Here is a 23,500-nt window from a genome sequence, read left to right as displayed (position 1 = left end):
ATCAAAATACCAGTGACAGCACAATGCACGATAACATGGAGTGAATACACCATACGCATCCGCCCACGGCCGCCCTGGTGTGCGCAGATAGGAGTTGATTCTACAATAAAATAAAATAAACATAAAAAGAGTAATACAATCATCACCCATAAAGCGGATAGTAGACGTGACGTACTATATGTGTACCAGATTTCAAGTCAATAGGTGAAACGGTTTGCGAGCTACAGGTGATTTAAAATCCTGGACAGACACACAAATTGCCACGGTAGCAAATTACAGAAGAAGATTTTACTGTTTAATAATTTATATTTATATGAAATGTGCTTCTTATATATTACTTCATATTCTCATATGATAATGATGTTAATATTTATATTGATTTCTATGTTATTGAAACTGCATGTATGTGTGTATATGTATGTATATATATATATATATATATATACTAGCAAAATACCCGCGCTTCGCAGCAGAGAAGTAGTGTGTTAAAGAGGTTATGAAATAAAAAGGAAACATTTTAAAAATAACGTAACATGATTGTCAATGTAATTGTGTTGTCATTGTTATAAGTGTTGCTGTCTTATATATATATATATATTATATATACAGTGGTGTGAAAAACTATTTGCCCCCTTCCTGATTTCTTATTCTTTTGCATGTTTGTCACACAAAATGTTTCTGATCATCAAACACATTTAACCATTAGTCAAATATAACACAAGTAAACACAAAATGCAGTTTTTAAATGATTGTGTTTATTATTTAGGGAGAAAAAAAATCCAAACCTACATGGCCCTGTGTGAAAAAGTAATTGCCCCTTGTTTAAAAATAACCTAACTGTGGTGTATCACACCTGAGTTCAATTTCCGTAGCCACCCCCAGGCCTGATTACTGCCACACCTGTTTCAATCAAGAAATCACTTAAATAGGAGCTGCCTGACACTGAGAAGTAGACCAAAAGCACCTCAAAAGCTAGACATCATGCCAAGATCCAAAGAAATTCAGGAACAAATGAGAACAGAAGTAATTGAGATCTATCAGTCTGGTAAAGGTTATAAAGCCATTTCTAAAGCTTTGGGACTCCAGCGAACCACAGTGAGAGCCATTATCCACAAATGGCAAAAACATGGAACAGTGGTGAACCTTCCCAGGAGTGGCCGGCCGACCAAAATTACCCCAAGAGCGCAGAGACGACTCATCCGAGAGGTCACAAAAGACCCCAGGACAACGTCTAAAGAACTGCAGGCCTCACTTGCCTCAATTAAGGTCAGTGTTCACGACTCCACCATAAGAAAGAGACTGGGCAAAAACGGCCTGCATGGCAGATTTCCAAGACGCAAACCACTGTTAAGCAAAAAGAACATTAGGGCTCATCTCAATTTTGCTAAGAAACATCTCAATGATTGCCAAGACTTTTGGGAAAATACCTTGTGGACTGATGAGTCAAAAGTTGAACTTTTTGGAAGGCAAATGTCCCGTTACATCTGGCGTAAAAGGAACACAGCATTTCAGAAAAAGAACATCATACCAACAGTAAAATATGGTGGTGGTAGTGTGATGGTCTGGGGTTGTTTTGCTGGTTCAGGACCTGGAAGGCTTGCTGTGATAGATGGAACCATGAATTCTACTGTCTACCAAAAAATCCTGAAGGAGAATGTCCGGCCATGTGTTCGTCAACTCAAGCTGAAGCGATCTTGGGTGCTGCAACAGGACAATGACCCAAAACACACCAGCAAATCCACCTCTGAATTGCTGAAGAAAAACAAAATGAAGACTTTGGAGTGGCCTAGTCAAAGTCCTGACCTGAATCCAATTGAGATGCTATGGCATGACCTTAAAAAGGCGGTTCATGCTAGAAAACCCTCAAATAAAGCTGAATTACAACAATTTTGCAAAGATGAGTGGGCCAAAATTCCTCCAGAGCGCTGTAATAGACTCATTGCAAGTTATCGCAAACGCTTGATTGCAGTTATTGCTGCTAAGGGTGGCCCAACCAGTTATTAGGTTCAGGGGGCAATTACTTTTTCACACAGGGCCATGTAGGTTTGGATTTTTTTTTCTCCCTAAATAATAAAAACCACCATTTACAAACTGCATTTTGTGTTTACTTGTGTTATATTTGACTAATGGTTAAATGTGTTTGATGATCAGAAACATTTTGTGTGACAAACATGCAAAAGAATAAGAAATCAGGAAGGGGGCAAATAGTTTTTCACACCACTGTATAATATACACACACACATAAACATTTATATACATATACATATATATACATATCTACATATACACATATCTACATATATATACACACATACATAAACACACACATAAGACTTATTGACTGAAACGGGCTTTCACGAAAACAGTTAGGGCTTTGCTACAGGATACACCCTCCACAAGTTAACCAAGTAAAAATAAAATATATATTTCTGTTTTATTTAAACCTTTTAAGTTCATATGCATAGCCCCATTTGGCTGTTTAATTTTTTTTTTCTTTCTTCAGTAATATTTAATCTCCTTAAAGAAAAAGAACATATCCATTTTACTTTTTTTGTATCTGTGTAGTAATATTTTAGTGTAAAAGAATAACCAGTATTTAAACCTTTTATGTTACTTTATACATTTATTTTACACAATGTTGAAAAATTAATAAGAAAGCTACATATTTTGGCAGCTGCTGCTTTCATTTTCAATGAAATGAAAAAAGCTCTCCAAGAGAAAACGTCAATGAAGAAGAAACAGTTTGCACTATCTAAAAAGGAGAAACCCTCATTTATAAAGGTTTGCTGACTTAACTGAAAATAAATGAATAGTTCCTATGTGTATAATACATATTTATCTATTTGACTTATGCCTTTATTCCACCAACTTACAACATCTGAAGTACAATTTGTTACATTACTTTTGTTTTTTGCAGCACAGGCAGGTGAAGTGACTTCCTCAGGGTCACACAGTGGTGTCAGTACCAGGATTTGAACTGACAAGCTCCGGGTTTGCTGAAATATTACTGAAGAAAGAAAAAAAACGAAAATGGGCAAATAGGGCTATGCATACAAATGTCCATCCATCCATTATCCAACCTGCCATATCCTAAATCCTAAATACAGGAGTAGATATGTATATATACAGTATATATATATATATATATATATATACAGTATATATATATATATATATATATATATATATATATATATGTGAATGTATGTATGTATATATCTATGTCTATATATATATATATGTAGATATGTAAATTTGTATATGTATATATATGTTTATGTGGATGTGTATATACGTATGTATATGTAGATATGTGTATATGTAGATATGTATATATATATGTTTATGTATATATATGTTTATGTGTGTGTGTGTGTGTGTGCATATTATATATATATAAAAGACAGCAACACTCATAACAATGACAACACAATTACATTGACAATCATGTTACGTTATTTTTAAAATGTTTCCTTTTTTTTTCATAACCTCTTTAACACATTACTTCTCCGCTGCAAAGCGCGGGTATTTTGCTAATTGTAAATAAATGTGTGGTGGTGCTTTTAAACACGTCTACCTGTCTGTGTCTGGGCTGTCTTCCACAATATATATATATATATATCTATACTGATATAATAAAAGGCAAAGCCCTCACTCACTCACTCACTCACTCACTCACTCACTCACTCACTCACTCACTCACTCACTCACTCACTCACTCACTCATCACTAATTCTCCAACTTCCCGTGTAGGTGGAAGGCTGAAATTTGGCAGGCTCATTCCTTACAGCTTACTTACAAAAGTTAGGCAGGTTTCATTTCGAAATTCTACGCGTAATGGTCATAACTGGAACCTGTTTTTTGTCCATATACTCTAATGGAGGAGCCGGAGTCGTGAACTGAAAACAAGGAAGAGATTTACAGCACAAGTCAAACGCGGGAATGACATTAATTGTTGAGTGTCTTTTAATACTGTGTAATTGTTGAGTGTCTTTTAATACTGTGTAAGCATACATATTAACACATGTGCAATTAAACGTGTGCATTTACGGGGTGATTTCTCAGGCTTAAAAGCTCGCCTTTTATTAAAAAGGTAAATGCAAATTCTTTTCATTCTGAAGGGCACAAACCACGTTAGATTTCAGCCGTTAAACGCGCAAAAATGTCAGTACACCAGATAAATAAGCGCAACATATTATCAGTTGTATTGTATGCTTACAATACATATAGAAATGTGTTAATCGTTAACTAATATTATGGGATGGTGTTTTTCGACTCGCGCTTTGATTTAAACGATTGCATGTCTTGGTGGGTTTGCGTAGCTTATTGTCAATATCTTTACAGCTCTTTTTAAGACTTAATTTAAAAAGGTTTTCTTTTCTTCTTAATAAAAATTTAAAAGCAGTACTTTAAAACCAGCGCTCACTTCACTCCCTTACGGGAATCGAACCTCGGACGTCAGCGCTAGAGGCTAAGCCCCTAAAATTGCGCCACGGCGTTTGGTTCGTTTATTTGACAGCATGTAGATCGGGTTAATTACATTCACGGCATTCGTAGTCTGATTCACAATCTGATTGTATGGGTGGTTACCTACCAGGTAACGCTTATGGTTAGCCAGCAAGTCATCTCGAAGTGATCACTCGAGTGAACGCAGCTTCACAAAAAAACAGATCCTTAACAAACTGTTATTGGTATATTTTCCCTCAATTTTAAAAGGTTTTCTTTTCTTCTTAATAAAAATTTAAAAGCAGTACTTCGCCGGTGCGAAGCGCGGGGATTTGAGCGACTGACGCATACAGACATATCATGAGTGCAGGTACTTCGGAAAGAAAGCACCGTGTAAACCTAAACTTTAAATTAAGTTCATAGACTTACAAAAGTTTGCCATTGATTTGAGGCAAGATTGCTTTTCTCCTGTACAACTATACGTTGCATTCTCAAGAGTGTGCTTGCACGGCTTGGTCATATTACAACCGGAGTGCTGAACTGACAACGTGGTATACAAACAGAACTATAACAATCGTAATAAATGAACAAAAAAAAAAGTGAAGAACCCTTGGATTTAATAAAAAGGCTCCTTCCTTGGCGAAGCAAGGAAAAAGGAAGACCTTATATGGCGTTCATTTATAAAACAGCGGAAAAGCTGTGTTAAGGCTGCTTCACAAAAAAACAGATCCTTAACAAATTGTTATTGGGATATTTTCCCTCAATTTAAAAAGCTTTTCTTCTTAATAAAAATTTAAAAGCAGTACTTCGCGGGGATTTAGATATAGATATATATATAGATGGATATAGATATATACATATATATATAGATGTATATAGAGATATACATATATATAGATATAGATATATAGATATACATATATAGATATAGATATAGATATAGATATGTATAGATATAGATAGATAGATAGATATATATGTATGTCTATATATATATATGTAAGCTTATAAGTACTGCCTTACTTCTCTTTAAGAAAGGAAGATGTAATGATACTTGATTTAAACGATTCCATGTCTTGGTGGGTTTGCGTAGCTTATTGTCAATATCTTTACACCTTTTTTTAAGACTTATTGACTTAAACGGGCTTTCACGAAAAAAGTTAGGGCTATGCTACAGGATACACCCTCCACAAGTTAAGGAAGTAAAAATAAAGGTAAATATTTCTCTTTTATTTAAACCTTTTAAGTTTGTATGCATAGCCCCATTTGGCTGTTTTAGTTTTTTTTTTCTTTCTTTAGTAATATTTAATCTCCTTAAAGAAAAACAACATATGCATTTTACTTTTTTTGTATCTCTTTAGTAATATTTTAGTGTAAAAGTATAACCAGTATTTAAACCTTTTATGTTACTTTATAAAGTTATTTTACACAATGTTGAAAAATTAATAAGAAAGCTACATATTTTGGCAGCTGCTGCTTTAATTTTCAATGAAATGAAAAAAGCTCTCCAAGAGAAAAACGTCAATGAAGAAGAAACAGTTTGCACTATCTAAAAATGAGAAACCCTCATTTATAAAGGTTTGCTGCAGATGACTTAACTGAAAATAAATGAATAGTTCCTATATGTATAATGCATATTTATCTATTTTACTTATGCCTTTATTCCAGCAACTTGCAACATCTGAGGTACAATTTGTTACATTACTTTTGTTTTTTGCAGCACAGGCAGGTGAAGTGACTTCCTCAGGGTCACACAGTGGTGTCAGTACCAGGATTTGAACTGACAAGCTCCGGGTTTGCTGAAATATTACTGCAGAAAGAAAAAAAATGAAAACGGGCAAATAGGGCTATGCATACAGATGTCCATCCATCCATTATCCAACCCGCTATATCCTAAATACAGGAGCCAATCCCTGCCAACACAGGGCACAAGGCAGGAAACAAACCCCGGGCAAGGTGCCAGCCCACCGCAGGGCGCACACACTCACACACACCCACACACCAGGGACAATTTAGAATCGCCAATGCACCTAACCTGCATGTCTTTGGACTGTGAGAGGAAACCGGAGTACCCGGAGGAAACCCAGACAGACACTGGGAGAACATTCAAACTCGATATGTGTATATATACTGTATATATATGTTTACATAACCTCTTTAACACACTATTTCTCAGCTGCGAAGCACGGGTATTTTGATATATATATATATATATATATATATATATATATATATATATATATATATATATGTGAATGTATGTATGTATGTATATATGTATGTCTTTATTTATATATATATATATATATGTGCATATGTATATATATATATGTGTATATATATGTAGATATGTATATATTTGTATGTATCTATATGTACATATGTATATATATATGTAGATGTGTAAATTTGTATATGTATATATATGTATATATATGTATATGCGGATTTGTATATGTATGTATATATATGTATATGTAGATATGTATATATATGTATATATGTTTATGCATATATATGTTTACATAACCTCCTTAACACACTACTTCTCCGCTGCGAAGCGCGGGAATTTTGCTAGTATATATATATATATATTGTGACAGATTAAGGTCTCCATGAACCCTTTAACCCTCAGACCACACGTCAGACACCAGGTAAAATCCAAAGATGAATATTTATTATTATATCTAACGTGCACAAAGCACCCACACTCCACAATACTCATATAATTAATAACCAATAATCCAATCAATAAACAATCCTCCACACTCCCAGATGCGTTGCCACCCTTCCACCCAGCTCAGCTCAACATCTGGGATTTCCCATCGTCCTTTTATATTCCCTGACCGGAAGTGGATCCAACCCTACAGTCCATGTAATTCCTTATCACTTCTGGGTCAGATAAAAAGTCCTTTTCTTCATCCTGGAAGCACGTCATTTCCTTTGTCGCCTTGACTACAATGTACTTCCGGGTTATAGGGCACAAACAACTCTCTGGGCCTCCCTGCAGAGTCATCTGTTGGCCCCTGTGGTATCCAGCAGGGCTGTAAAGGAAAACTCCATCGTCCATGATTCCCTGCTGGTATTCGGGGCACTTCCATGCCGCAGGGACAGCTCCATCTGGCGGCCTGGGGGTATTAACCGGGGTGACAGGCAGGCCATATCCCACAATATATATATATATATATATATATATATATATATATATATATATATATATACTAGCAAAATACCCACGCTTCACAGCGGCGAAGTACTGCTTTAAAATTTTAAGTAATAAACTGAGGGAAAATGTACCAATAATTATTTGTTAAGGATCTCTTTGTATACCACGATGTCAGTTCGCCCCTCCGGTTGTAATATGACCAAGCTGTGCGCTGAGCTTACTCTTGAGCATGCAACGTATAGTTGGCCATGTGACAAGCAATCCTGCCTCAAATCAATGCAAACCTTTTGTAGGGTCTGTCCCTGAGACTTATTAATTGTCATTGTGAAGCAGAGCCTTACTGGAAATTGGAGGCGTTTGAATTGAAATGGGAGATCAGAGGGTATAACGGGGATGCAAGGAATAAAAACTCTCTCCCCTGAGCCACCGCCAGTAAAAATAGTTGCCTCAATTAGGTTCTTTTGCAGGCATGTGACCTGAAGTCTCGTGCCATTACAAAGTTTCGGTGGCTGTAAGTTTCTCAGCCCCAACCTTCAAAATTAGATTATGCTCAGGAGTGCCTGGAAGGTTCAGAGTGTGGACCGAGCTGCAGGCTATGGACGTATATATGTACGTAAGTAGGATTCAGTTATCGTTGGTAACCCGCGTACCAGATTTCTTGAAGATGGGGCCATAAATAAGAAAGTTTAACATGGCGGATGTTGTCGACCGTTATGACCGTTACGTGTAGAATTTCGAAATGAAACCTGCTTAACTTTTGTAAGTAAGCTATAAGGAATGAGCCTGCCAAATGTCAGCCTTCTACCTACATGGGAAGTTGGAGAGTTAGTGGCGAGTGAGTCAGTGAGGGCTTTGCCTTTTATTAGTATAGATGTATATGTGTGTGCGTATATATACGGTGACTAAGTCAGTACGGTCAAGGGAGGGGTGTATCGTTTAATTAATGTGCATATGTCCTTCTTAAGTTGGCATATGCTGGGTTTATGTCCAAGTGTCTGTTGATGGCGTTCTTCAATCATATTAACACAATATTCCCTGCAATCCAGTTCACAATGGAAAAAGAAAACAATCGACACATCAATTTCCTGGACATTTACATCAAAAGAAATAGTGACGCCACCCTGACCACAAGTGTTTACCGCAAACAATGCTACGCAGACAAGATCCTACACTACACCAGCAACCACCCGGTATCTCATAAACGGAGCTGCGTGAAAACCCTATTTAAACGAGTCCACATGCATTGTAATACCAAGGAAACAAAAATTAATGAGAGACGCTATGTGTTTCAACTTTTCACCTCGAACGGATACTCAAAATCATTCATTAATCGGAGTCTACACAACAGACGCCAAAGGAATCAGCATACAATCAACGTAAATCAGAACCCCCACCCCACCTGGCATTCACTCCCGTATCACCATAATGTGTCAGAAGGCACGGCACGCACCATGACCAAGTGGGGCATCAAAATAGCACATAAACCCACCAACAATCTGCGCATGGTCCTGTTTAATGCTAAAAACAAGAAATCGACAGCCGAAACACGAAACGCAGTTTATAGTATTCCATGCCATTCTTGCTCAGCTGTATACATAGGACAAACGTCAAAAAAAATCTCAACACGTGTACAGGAACATCGCAACGCCGTCAGAAGAAAGGACACACTATCCTTGATATATGCACATACTAAATCGACAGGACACACACTCAACTGGGACAACATAAAAGTAAAATTTAAGGCCAGTACAAAAAGTGCCAGAGAGTTGGCCGAGTCTTGGCTATCAGATGAAAACGCCATCAACAGACACTTGGACATAAACCCAGCATATGCCAACTTAAGAAGGACATATAAACAATGATTAAACTATACAACCCCCCCCCCTTGATCATACTGACTTAGTCACCGCCCCCCCCCAAATACTGAATGTGTTACTATATATTGCCTTTGATTCTTGTAAGTCTAAGCATTATCCTCTGATGAAGACCCTGATAGGGGTTGAAAGCTCAGGAATAAAACTATTTTATGATACATGATTCGTTTTTTCTCCCTTTGTGGATCTCCAACTGCAAATATATATATATATATAGAGAGAGAGATATATATAGATATAGATATACAGATATATATATAGAGAGATAGATATATATAGATATATATATAGATATATAGATATAAATATGGTTGAAATAGTTCACTGTCAAATAAATGCAAAGAGTATGCGACACGTGTTTTCGCCCTCATTATGGGCTCATCAGGCGTACACACTCCACTGCACTCCCTCTATATAGATATATATAAATATATATATATAGATAGATAGCTTTGCTGTGGCTCAATCTGGTTAAATGGAAAAGAAAGAAAAGAGAAAGCGCCCGTTTCTAATATGCTTAATTTCACAATGCTTGTGGGCATACAATATTTTTTGTTGTTCTATTGACTGTGCAGAATGTTAGACTGAATAATATTGTTAAGTTCGTAGACATCTTTGTTTTTGGCCACAAGAATAGCTCGTTCACTCAGCCAATCGTGATTCTTATAATTGGTTTGAATATTGGGAAATACTTTTTCAACCAATTCTTCTTTTGACGTCACTAAATTGCAGAAGTTATGAGGCAATGAAATTCGTCCTGAGGTCACATCAACCGGCACCTTTCTGTTCCCAATTTCCAGATTTCTCCAACCCCGTTATTGACAGTTTGCATTATTTGATCGTAAATGCCTTTTTGCTGAAGCGTTAGCTTAGGAATATTTGATTGCACATACGACAAAAGATCACCCGTTTTGTAATTTTGTTCACGACGCAATTCCACATCGAACGAAGCAGCAGCAGATCGATTCAGTGATGGCATTCCCAACTGATTGAGAATTTTGTTCGCGATTTCTAAGCACAAATCTTCAATCATTATCAACGCTTAGTTGTAGATTTCTGCTGTGAAATCCATGTTTATATTTGAATTTTACTTGCATATTCGACGGAAAATATCTTCAGCCATGTGCGACTTATATTTCTCCCATAACTGTGATGGAGATGAAGGAGAGCAGGTGGTCAATATGATTGCAAACAATGCACGAATTTGATTTGGATGTGACGTGTTACACGCGTCATTAATGTATACATCCCAGTGTCGGTCGTTCTCCAATAAATTCAGAGCTTGACATGTACTTCGGAAAGTGGCATGTGTAACACCGTTGACAATTCTCAATTGCTGGAAAGACGTTGGACCGGGCACATTTACCAACAGCATGTGAACAAAGAAGCATTCATCTTAATTGGGATGCACGGTGTACAGTCTGCCTATCGTAGTTTCTTTGAATATGCCAGGTTGTCCATTGACTCGCTCTCCTCGTTTGCGTTGTTCAAATGATTTTCTACTCGCATTCCATGTGTAATACGTAGGCACTTCCGAATACAGCAGTGTTTTCACAAACACGTCATTTTGACATAATGTAAAGAAAGCAGTTAACGTTGTAGTCGGTGGATTCAGGGCTATTTGTTGCACATTTGCAGCAGTGAAATAAATGCGTTGTCCATTTTCTAGATGTACTGCTAAGTGAACAGCATCTGGACTTCGTTCATCTATGGGAAATGAAAGACTTCGCCATACAGCTTCATTGCTGCTTATGTATCTTCCAGCAACTCTGGACATATTAACGTCAAAATCTCCACTTGCTGCAGGGACATTGAACTGTTGGCCGTAAGTCTGCGTCCCTATTACTTGCCCAGAGAGTTTGGACTCATCGTTGTTATTGTGTACATCCCTCCTCGGGCGGATGTGGAGATAGTGGGTGACATCATCCATTCTGCTGTTGCTAAGTTACAAACGCAGCACCCCGAGGCGCTTGTGCTAATCTCTGGAGACTTTAACCATGTAACGCTGGACAAAACATTACCTGCCTTCTCCCAGTATGTGGACTGCAACACCCGGGGAAACAGGACTATTGATCTAAATGTTAAAGACGCATACAGCACCACCCCGCTGTGCTTGGGAAAGCAGATTATAACCTGGTTCTGCTTCAGCCTCACTACAAACCAAGAGTGAGGGTCCTACCTACAACCACACGCTCATTCAGGAAGTGGTCCCCTGAGGCAGAGAAGGCTCTGAGAGACTGCTTTGGAATTACAGACTGGGATATCCTGCAGGGATCACATAGTGAGAACATTGAGGAGGTTGTTGACGGCACTACTGACTACATCAACTTCTGTATGGACATTGTAGTTCCAATAAGAACAGTACGCTGCTATGCTAACAACAAGCCATGGATTACAAGTGACATCAAGGGCCTTTTGAACCAGAAGAAAAGGGCTTTTGAAGGCGGTGATCAGCATGAGCTCAAGCGCATGCAGAAGGAACTCCAAGTCCAGCTCAGGGCGGCGAAGGAGCAGTACATGAGAAAGCTGGAGCAGAAGTTGCAGAATAACAGCATGAAAGAAGTGTGGGATGGGATGAAGACCATCACTGGCTGCAGCTCGAAGCAGGGTGCCACCATCGAGAGAGACATGGAGAGAGCAAACCAGATGAACAACTTCTTTAACAGGTTTGACCACCCTAACCCACTCTCACCTCAGAGTACTGCACCCTCCACCCATCCTTCTGCTGATACCAGCATAGGGAAGAGTTTATCCCCACCCACAATAACAGCAGCCCAGAAAAGCAGAGAGCTGAGGAGACTTTGTGCCAGCAAAGCAGCGGGTCTAGATGGAGTATCGCCACAACTGCTGAAGGTCTGTGCGTTGGAGCTGGGGAGTCCTCGACATCGCATCTTCAACCTGAGCCTGGAACAGGGGAGAGTGCCGAGGCTTTTGAAAACATCTTGCATCACCCCAGTCCCAAAGGTATCACATCCTAGTGAGCTGAAGGACTTCCGGCCTCTCGCTCTGATGTCACATGTGATGAAGACCATTGAGAGGCTGCTGCTTCACCACCTGAGGCCACAAGTCCGTCACGCCCTCAACCTTCTGCAGGTCGCATACTAGGAGAAGGTGGGAATGGAGGATGCCGCCATCTACATGCTACACCGATCCCTCTCCCACATGGACAGAGGCAGTGGTGCTGTAAGAATTATGTTTCGGAACTTCTCTAGTGCCTTCAACACCATCCAACCTCTGCTCCTTAGGGACAAGTTGACAGAGATGGGAGTAGATTCATACCTGGTGCCATGGATCGTGGACTATCTTACAGACAGACCTCAGTATGTGCGTCTTGGGAACTGCACGTCTGACATTGTGGTCAGCAACACAGGAGCGCCACAGGGGACTGTACTTTCTCCGGCCCTGTTCATACTACAGTGATCCCTCGCTATATCGCGCTTCGCCTTTCGCAGCTTCACTCTATCGCGGATTTTATATGTAAGCATATTTAAATATATATCGCAGATTTTTTGCTGGTTCGCGGATTTCTGCGGACAATGGGTCTTTTAATTTCTGGTACATGCTTCCTCAGTTGGTTTGCCCAGTTGATTTCATACAAGGGACGCTATTGGCAGATGGCTGAGAAGCTACCCAACTTACTTTTCTCTCTCTCTCTTGCGCTGACTCTCTCTGATCCTGACGTAGGGGGTGTGAGCAGGGGGGCTGTTCGCACACCTAGACGATACGGACGCACGTCTAAAAATGCTGAAAGATTATCTTCACGTTGCTACCTTCTGTGTGCAGCTGCTTCGTGAAGCGACATGCTGCACGGTGCTTCGCATACTTAAAAGCTCAAAGGGCACGTATTGATTTTTGACTTTGTTTTTCTCTTTCTCTCTCTCTCTCTCTCTCTGCTCCTGACGGAGGGGGTGTGAGCTGCCACCTTCAACAGCTTTGTGCCGTGGTGCTTCGCATACTTAAAAGCCAAACAGCCCTATTGATTTGTTTGCTTTCCTCTCTGTTTCTGACATGCTCTGCTCCTGACGCGCACTCCTTTGAAGAGGAAGATATGATTGCATTCTTTTAATTGTGAGACAGAACTGTCATCTCTGTCTTGTCATGGAGCACAGTTTAAACTTTTGAAAAAGAGACAAATGTTTGTTTGCAGTGTTTGAATAACGTTCCTGTCTCTCTACAACCTCCTATGTTTCTGTGCAAATCTGTGACCCAAGCATGACAATATAAAAATAACCATATAAACATAGGGTTTCTACTTCGCGGATTTTCTTATTTCGCGGGTGGCTCTGGAACGCAACCCCCACGATGGAGGAGGGATTACTGTATATACATCAGACTTCCAATACAACTCGGTGTCCTATCACATGCAAAAGTTCGCTGATGACACTGCTATCGTGGGCTGCATCAGGTGTGGGCAGGAGGAGGAGTATAGGAACCTAATCAAGGACTTTGTTAAATGGTGCGACTCAAACCACCTACACCTGAACACCAGCAACACCAAGGAGCTGGTGGTGGATTTTAGAAGGCCAAGACCCCTCATGGACCCCGTGATCGTCAGAGGTGACTGTGTGCAGAGGGTGCAGACCTATAAATACCTGGGAGTGCAGCTGGATGATAAATTGGACTGGACTGCCAATACTGAGGCTCTGTGCAAGAAAGGACAGAGCTGACTATACTTCCTTAGAAGGCTGGTGTCCTTCAACATCTGCAATAAGATGCTGCAGATGTTCTATCAGATGGTTGTGGCGAGTGCCCTCTTCTACACGGTGGTGTGCTGGGGAGGCAGCATAAAGAACAGGGACACCTCACGCCTGGACAAACTGGTGAGGAAGGCAAGTTCTATTGTAGGCACGGAGCTGGACAGTTTGACATCTGTGGCAGAGCGACGGCCGCTGAGCAGGCTCCTGTCAATCATGGAGAATCCACTGCATCCACTAAACAGTGTCATCTCCAGACAGAAGAGCGGGGGGGGGGGGGGGGGGGGGGGGGGGGGGGGGGGTAAACATTAACATTATTCAAAGTTATTGTCTGTCTGTATACCTGCATTGTTATCACTCTTTAATTTAATATTTTCTTTATCAGTATGCTGCTGTTGGAGTATGTGAATTTCCCCTTGGGATTAATAAAGTAGTGCAGCACGGTGGCGCAGTGGTAGCGCTACTGCCTCGCAGTAAGGAGACCTGGGTTCGCTTCTCGGGTCCTCTCTGCGTGGAGTTTGCATGTTCTCCCCGTGTCTGTGTGGGTTTCCTCCGGGCGCTCCGGTTTCCTCCCACAGTCCAAAGACATGCAGGTTAGGTGGATTGGCGCTTCTAAATTGGCCCTAGTGTGTGCTCGTTGTTTGTGTGTGTCCTGCGGTGGGTTGGCACCCTGCCCAGGACTGTTTCCTGCTTTGTGTCCTGTGTTGGCTGGGATTGGCTCCCGTGACCCTGTGTTCAGATTCAGCGGGTTGGATAATGAATGGATGGATGGATTAATAAAGTATCTATCTATCTGTCTAAAAGATGAGGCCCTCCACAACGATGCTATCATTTGTACGCACTGATTTGTTAAGTTATACAATTACATGAATAAGTTTGAGATCTCAACAAAAGAAACATTGAACTAAGAAAGAAAGAAAGAAAGAGCAAGTAAGCTGCGGTGGGGTGGGGTGGCGCCCTACCTTGCGCCCTGTGTTGGCTGGGATTGGCTTCAGCAGACCACCGTGACCCTGTAGTTAGGATATAGCGGGTTGGATAATGGATGGATGGATAATTGAGGTACTTGATGTTCTTCTATTATCATTTTCCTAATGTTGTGTATGAAAATATAACTACTTTAATCGGGTTACATGTAATCAGGCCCGGCTCTACAGGCGAAGCCTTCATCGTGCCATTTAATTTCAGCCCCTCACCCTATAATACCTTCACACGTTTTCTAAACCAGTGTATTTAAAATTAAAAATTTTCGCAATTTCCTTAATGTAAAAAAAAAAATTAAAGAAAATTTCTTCTTAGCTAGAAGAAAACTTGACTTACGCATTTAACGAATCGGCGACAAGTTTAATTAATTCATCAGTAAAATTAACACTACAAAAACTTTTGATTGATGCGCTGCGTACTTGAGCTGCTACAATTCACGTGCTGTGACTTGCCCGTTTTTCTTTGAAGCAAGTTACCGACATTCGACGGGAAAAGACGAGCTCCGCGCCGAGCCTGCGTGTTGTTGAGGGCGGCCTTCTTCGGCCTCCTTCGTGCATGCACCGTTTGCACGACTGGCAGAACCGGGCCTGCATGTAATACATATGTACGTTGTGTATTTTTCAAACGTTAATACTGAGATCTCCGTTGATTATTTAGATTTCAATCCGTGCACAGCTAGTGTAGTAAAAGTGTATATCTATGGTGGCATACCTCGTGACGTCATCAAAAGCGACGGAAACTAAATTCACGCCGCTGTCTCGCTTATTGTGCAGTGAGTCAGAGGAAAGGCTGTTGTTTACTAAGGCAGGCAGGTAGGAGTGCGAAAGAGTTTAGAAAGAATAACCGCGAAACAGACGGACGGAGAGCGGGTAAGTGCTGCGGTTTGTGGGTCGGCACTTCACGGATGTGTATGTTTTCTTTCGGTCCACTAAGGGTTACTGCACGGGACATGAACCAGAGGAGAGCAGCACGTTCGTGTCCCATCAGCCCACCACCGGATTTTGCTCAAGTGAAACCCCTCTGTACCCCTAACTCAAATTATTTCCGAGTGTCCAGACACAACACCGCCGGCTCATATTGATTTATTTTGGCTTACTTCGTCAGTCGTGTCCTTCTCGAATTGCTGGCATCGATTGAATCCCCCACACACAACGCTTTGATTTCTGCTTTCCTTTATCCATTTTTGCCCGTGGTGTCCAGTTAACATCTCCTGCCGCCTGTTCAAAGAGCTGTGACGGGTCTGCTGCCCATTACGCTTCTAATTAGTAAAAACAGAAACGAACTGAATAAACTGTGACCGGAGGGAAGAGTCGGAGGGGGTTCAAACTCGTGAACGAATTCAAATATATAACGAGAGGAAACTGTAATCCTTCACTGTTATTCCTCTATTTACTTTCCTGTGCAAGTACAAATTGAATGTTAATAACTGGCAAAAAGATTGGCCATCACCATTAGTATGAGCGTACTGATTATGCACGTTTTGAGTAGGCCTTCACTGTACTGTATATAGAAACTGTATAATCCAATTTAAAGAGCATAGATTTACATGCATTGTGTGGGTGGAAAATTATATGGATTTTTCTTTCATTAACATATAAATGTTGCAAAATTTTACCTTTTATGTTGATGCTCAAATCAATAATGTCTGTTAATGAATATTGGAGAAGTCAAAAGAGATTTGTGATTCATGTCAGTGGTTCACAGTTCCAGCAGACTGATTTTAACATCAACCTGTTTGCGGTCTGTGTGCTGTTTCCATGTGTGCCCAGTTTTTTTTTTTCTTCTCTTTTCTCTCCCGCTTTCTAAGGATGTGCAGGTTTAATGTACTGACAAATCTAACTTAGCATGATGTGGTCGTGGACTTGATGAAGGTGGTCCAGAGTTGGGTCCTGCCTTTTACAGGTACATTGGCTTTCTTCCCATACCCAGTTGATTTCAATGTGTTATGATGGTCAGGTGGAGGTTAAGTCCCAAATGGTGGAAATTACATGTAGGTTTATCCTACTGAGCTCAAACAGGTTTTGTGGATCACTTACACACTGTTTGGTGAACACCACTGCCGGGCATAACATTTCTTTAAAGAGTAAGGTCCTCATTGATTTAATTAGAATATTAATGAGTGTTAGTAATGGGTTGTTCTTTGTCTGGCCCTCCCCTTGGAGTTACCCATGGTAAATTGTCTGAAGATGCCTGATCCTGATTGACCAATAGAGTTTTAAGGATAACTGAGGTACACAAGACTTTCATCATGCCATATGAATAAAGTGTTAAATATGACATTGTTTGTGTGCCACTGTAGAATAATAGCAGTAGAAGAACATACTGTATAAAAAAAAGTCTGAATATATATCGCCTTGAAAATTAGTAGCAGTGTAAGTAGAGCATTTAGTTCTGGGTGGTTTTAAGATTCAGCAGTCGGGGTGATGTGTTCTTTTGTTTTTTTGTCAAGATTGACTGGCATCTCTTTCTTTGACATCACCCCTTCTTTTAGTCCATCAGATTTACAGTATGTCAAAAATACATATGACATTCAAGTTATTGGTTAGCTGTTCTGGTGATGGATAGCTGTATCCAAAAGCTTCAATCCTTGTACTTATCTGTCCAATTTCTTGTTGTCTCCAGATCTTTATCTTTTACATTTACTAGGGGGCTTTGCTCGCCCACCCCCAGGTTTGGTTTACCGGTTAGAGAGATTATTTTCGTGGGAATTGTTACATATGCATTATTTTCACTTTTACTTTAAAACCTTAGTAAAAACAATATTTGGAATTAACTTTTCTTCAAGATCGCATTGAATGTTGATTCCGTGTTTGGATTTACATTGTGACAACGCAACGTATAACTGCCTGTGAGTGAATATCGTTTCTTTCTCTCTAATAAATTAAACACCTTTTTCGAATGTTTGTCCATGCTCGCTCTTCTTTGCTTTGTTGTGTCATCTAGAACTTTTAAAATTATTTTTCTGATAAAATTTATAAGAGCTGAGAAGGCAGGAAGTGTGTCTCACAAAAGCATTCACTCGACTGAGGTTAGGTGACCATGGTCTTGTTTGAAAGTAGTTGTAAGTAGGGCGTGACTTGAAAGAATCTCATGTTAAAAGTCTCCATCTCACGGGACTTCATACCCCACCAACGTTTTTGAAATCTTTTCATTTTCGCTGGCAACACGAATTAGACAATCTCCAAGTCTCTGACTTAAAGTTTAAATCCAAACAATATATCTGATCCCTTTTCACTATTCCGTTATTTCCTCGAGTAATAATTTCCATTTGTTTGCACTAATGCGATCTTTACTATCCTTTTTTTGAGACTTTAGAATTTTCTTGGTTTGACCGAGATTCCCTGCTCTCTCATAAGTAGCAAGGCTCACACAACGGCAAAAATTGCACTGACATCTGGCGAGAGATCAAAGCAAATGCGTAAAGCAAAATACTGCATGTATGATGTTTTGCCTGTTATCTCTCAACTGGACTATGACCTGTCAGACTCAGTTTTTGATGCAAGTGATCAAAAACGAATTTGAGGTTCCAGCTTCGGCTGATCGGTCCCCAGCTAATCGTGGTACTGACAGTGTTTGATAAGAGGTAGAAACCAGATTATAATGCACTGCGACCATGACCGCTGCTGCTGTCCCAGCCATATGAAGACAGCCTGGCAGCAAGCCTGCCGCACATTCTTGGCAAACTGGCAGCCACTGCATGCAGCAACAGACGTTTTATGTTGATTTCTGAGTGAAACCATTGTTTTCTGGAAAAAAATATTCAGCCCTCAAAGAGTTAAAAAAAATAATAAAAATACAGAAGCAGAAGTCACACTTTGACTCAGCTGTTTCACCTGTGTGTCCAACCTGAGTCCAACTGCTTAATTAAGTAGACCAGCCGGACCACCCATCCATATTACTAAACGAGAATGGTAAACCAGATATGGACGCAGGGACCTGCCTGTGGTGCGCAAGTGCCACACAAAGCCCCCCCCCCCCAGAGTGAAACGGGAGAGACTACGCACGTGCGCAGGCGCCACACAAAGCCCCCTCCCCCTCTCCTCCCCCCCCCCCCCCCCCCCGCACCAGAGCAAAACGACTACAAACCGTCAGAGTAGGAAACAAAGTAAAACGTCATAAAGAGGTTAAAGAACAGGGACAAACACGTGGAGATCAGGTTACAGAACAAAGCCCCCCTCCCCAGAGTAAAACGAGAGAGACTACGGACCGTCTGACATGCCGCAAGCATTGATAAAGCGAGGTCAGAAATAAAACACAGAGTAGGAAACAAAGTAAAACTTTATAAAGGGATTAAAGAACGGGGACGAACACATGGAGAGCGGGTTACAGATGATGAAAACTGGAATGCAACAGCTTCAAAAAAACCTAGGCACGAAACACATGCACACCGAGATACAGAATATAAAGGCAGAAACAACGACAGTTAAACGTCCACACCACACATCTTACAACGCGCGTCTCAAACTGCGTAGGCAAAGCAGGCACGGATTCAACACGACACAGCTTGAGTGACCGAGATACAAGCACGCGCCTTCCTGGATATAATTAATGAACGCAGGCACCTACAACGTGCGTCTGAAATGCCTTAGACCAGGCAGGCACTGCTCCAAAAAGAAAGAGCTCGACTAAACGAGATACGAAGTGAAACGGGACACACTACAGAATCCGCAGTGCTCCACAATGCACCGCATAATACAGTAATCCCTCCTCCATCGCGGGGGTTGCATTCCAGAGCCACCCGCGAAATAAGAAAATCCGCGAAGTAGAAACCATATGTTTATATGGTTATTTTTAGATTGTCATGCTTGGGTCACAGATTTGCGCAGAAACACAGGAGGTTGTAGAGAGACAGGAACATTATTCAAACACTGCAAACAAACATTTGTCTCTTTTTCAAAAGTTTAAACTGTGCTCCCATGACAAGACAGAGATGACAGTTCTGTCTCACAATTAAAAGAATGCAAACATATCTTCCTCTTCAAAGGAGTGCGTGTCAGGAGCACAGAATGTCACATAGATAGAGAAAACAATCTCTAGCAAACAAATCAATAGGGCTGTTTGGCTTTTAAGTATGCGAAGCACCGCGGCACAAAGCTGTTGAAGGCGGCAGCTCACACCCCCCTCCGTCAGGAGCAGGGAGAGAGAGAGAGAGAGATAGCGAGAGAGAGTTTGTTTTTCAGTCAAAAATCAATACGTGCCCTTCGAGCTTTTAAGTATGCGAAGCACTGTGCAGCATGTCGTTTCAGGAAGCAGCTGCACAAAAGATAGCAACGTGAAGATAATCTTTCAGCATTTTTAGACGAGCGTCCGTATCGTCTAGGGTGTGCGAACAGCCCCCCTGCTCAATCCCCATACGTCAGGATCAGAGAAAGTCAGCGCAAGAGAGCGAGAAAAGTAAGCAATCTAGCTTCTCCGCCATCTGCCAATAGCGTCCCTTGTATGAAGTCAACTGGGCAAACCAACTGAGGAAGCATGTACCAGAAATTAAAAGACCCATTGTCCGCAGAAATCCGCGAACCAGCAAAAAAATCCGCTATATATATTTAAATATGCTTACATATAAAATCCGCGATGGAGTGAAGCCGCGAAAGGCGAAGCACGATATAGCGAGGGATCACTGTAGTTCGGAAACAGCTTCGTAGTAACAGTGGGGAGACCCAGAGTGACACGGGCGAACGCTCCGTATTAAACATACGTCATCCTCACACGTCCAAACTAGACAGCATAGGTGGATCACATTACAGTGATGCATTATTAACAGTACGATAAACATCACAGTATCGCAAACAAATGAAAATTATTACTTGAAAAAGGGAAAATATATTCACCACGGACCAGGTGTCATTGAAACAAAAGCAGAATAAAGCGAGATCAGAAATGAAAGACAGAGTACAAAAGCAAAGTAAAACGTCATAAACAGATTAAACGAGGGGGGCCAAACACATGGACAGCAGGTTACAGATAATGAAGACCGGAATTCAAAAAGCTTCAAAAACAAAAGCTCGACTGACCAAGATACAAACTGAAACGGGAAACACTACGGGGTCCGCAGTAGTCCACAATGCACCGCATAATAGCACGGACGGAGCTCTGTATTAACAGTGGGAGGCCCCAGAATGACACGGGCGAACGCTCCATATTAAACGTGCGTCATCCTCACACGTGGCTGCCCAGCGGGCACGGGTTCAAAACGCCGGGGGTAGGCGAGCGAAGCGAGCAGGGGCGGAGCCCCCTTGTACTAACTAACTCAGGCTACATACATGTTACAATGTCAAAGTCATTTTTTCCTGAGGATGCAAAAAAAAAAAAAAAAACTCAAAGCATTTGCACCAATTTAAACAAATACAGTGGCCAGCGATTCAGAACTTTTTCCTTTTAAACACTATCTGCGCCCGTTCCAGAATTGTTTGTTTGTTTTATTTATTTATTTTTATTTGATACACTTTATTAATCAGTGAAGGGAAATTGCCTTTTCACATGACCTTTGGAGATTAGAGCTAAGAACCAGCCATTTAACAATACCCCAAAGCAATTTTCAGGTTAAGGGTTTGAAAGTATTTGACAAACACAGGAAAAGGTTTGGGGGCAGCCGCCCGTATACTTGAAATAGGTTGCCAAAAATGAAAGTTTGGTTCAGTGAACAACAGGTCTCAACAGACTTCAGTCCAACAATAGAACAACGAAGACAAGCAAACATGGCATTTTAAAACCGAGCAGGGAGAGTGACGTCCTCGGGGGCCAGAACCGGAAGTGACGTCCTCGAGTCCAGGCAAAATTTCCCATGGTAGGGCAGCTGATGAAAAAGAGGAAGGATCAGTGCACTCTGCCACCCCCTGGCAGAGTTTATGAGCCCTTCAGCTGCCTTCCGTTCGCACGTGTTTTCCAAGGGCCTTGCTCAGAGGCCCAACAGAGTCGTATCCCTTCTGGCAGTAATGGGATTTGAACCCGTATCCTTGCACATACCAGCACAGATCTTGAGTCTCCGAGCCACCATTCCGTCAGTGGCGTGCAATGAAGGATGTCACAGGAGCTCAATTCTGATCAATCCGTTATTTACTTTTGCAGAAGGGAAATAAAGTGCATGTAATAAGGAGACAGATGACTTTTTTATGAATGGTTTTAAAAAGTGACCAGGGAAAGGTTTGTCTACTGACAAAAATAAAAAGTAAGCATCATCAGTTATTCATGTCAGCCAAAGCTAGCAAACCCCTTATTTCACCCCTGAACAACATCTGCTGTAGGCTTTGTTTCAGTAAAGCTAATCCATTATGCTCAAATGAGTTTTTGGCATTATTGCACCTAAATAACATAACATTATGTAATAATGGATCTTCATATTACTGAAAAGTAGTGAGTATAATGTGACAATGTGAGTTTGGCTCCATGCTCCCCTCTTCTGTTAGGGAGCCCTTGAACCCAACACTGTCGGTAGTGTCACCGATGAGCTAGACAGTGAGGCAATAACAATGAGCAAGAGGATGATGTAATAAAATAAAGGTGCAAAGTGCTTTTATTTAAAACCGTCAAAACAGTATCCAAATCAAGTGCAGTCAAAGTTCAATAAATAAATAATCCATAAAACAAGTGTCCAGTGGGGTTAAAACCATCCATAAATAAATCCCTTAAAATCGGAGGTTAAAAATGCAGAAATTAAAAATGCAGTCTCTCACTCCCTTGTTATTCTTCGACCCACCTCCATCACTCTCTCCCCGGCTCACCCATTGCTCTCTCAGCCGGCGGAGACCCAACAGCCACGAGCTCCTACAGTCAACCTCTGTCTTGGCCTCCAAACAGACATCACTTCCAGACCGTCGAGGTTGGCTCTCCTTCCATGATCTTTTGCGCACCCGTAGTCGCTCCTCAGATCAAATGGGAGGACACCTCTCCTGCTCACCCCACTCCCTTGCCTTCAGTGGGGCAAACTAGCCCCAGAGCACATCGGCCACACGCTCCTTAGTGGGGCCCCAGCTCGTTCTGTCTCTACTATAGGTGGCCAGATCCTCCCACCTAGACTGCCTTTTCTCGTCATTTAACCTCCATTGTTAACATTTTCTATCAATCCTTCCATTTCTCTTCCACCATTTCTCTTCCCCCATAACCGTCTCGGGCTTCTCTATATATGCAAAGAGGACATGGCAGCTGCAGCACATTAGCCCCAGGAGCAATCACGGATGTGGGCAGTCTCTCACCTGCACACTTAGGTGAGAAACGACCACACCGCAGATCGCCCTGCGGCTCGCTACAGCCACCACGCCCCCTCGCTAAGCTGCAAGCGCGGTGATTATTTATTTAAAAACAAACTGGCCTTTGCTGGGAGAGCTGTGGACCCATAACACCAC

General features: G+C 41.2%; 1 protein-coding gene across 2 annotated transcripts in view; it reads left to right on the top strand.

Moving 5' to 3' along the window:
- The first annotated feature begins 15,891 nt into the window (after positions 1 to 15,891).
- LOC114667681 (zinc finger protein 239-like) overlaps positions 15,892 to 23,500 on the top strand; it is a 30,104-nt gene continuing 22,495 nt past the window's right edge. Inside the window, exon 1 of one of the 2 annotated variants that reach the window (XM_028823076.2) lies at positions 15,892 to 16,030. The gene's annotated coding sequence lies outside the window, so the exon portion shown is untranslated. Of the gene's footprint in view, positions 16,031 to 16,978; positions 17,064 to 23,500 lie in introns of those variants that run through there. The other variant, XM_028823092.2, reaches the window with a different exon arrangement.

Source organism: Erpetoichthys calabaricus, chromosome 1 (assembly GCF_900747795.2).
Source record: "Erpetoichthys calabaricus chromosome 1, fErpCal1.3, whole genome shotgun sequence".
Taxonomy (NCBI): domain Eukaryota; kingdom Metazoa; phylum Chordata; class Cladistia; order Polypteriformes; family Polypteridae; genus Erpetoichthys; species Erpetoichthys calabaricus.
The sequence above is the reverse complement of the archived record's forward strand: the minus strand, read 5'-3'. Positions and strand labels throughout refer to the sequence as shown.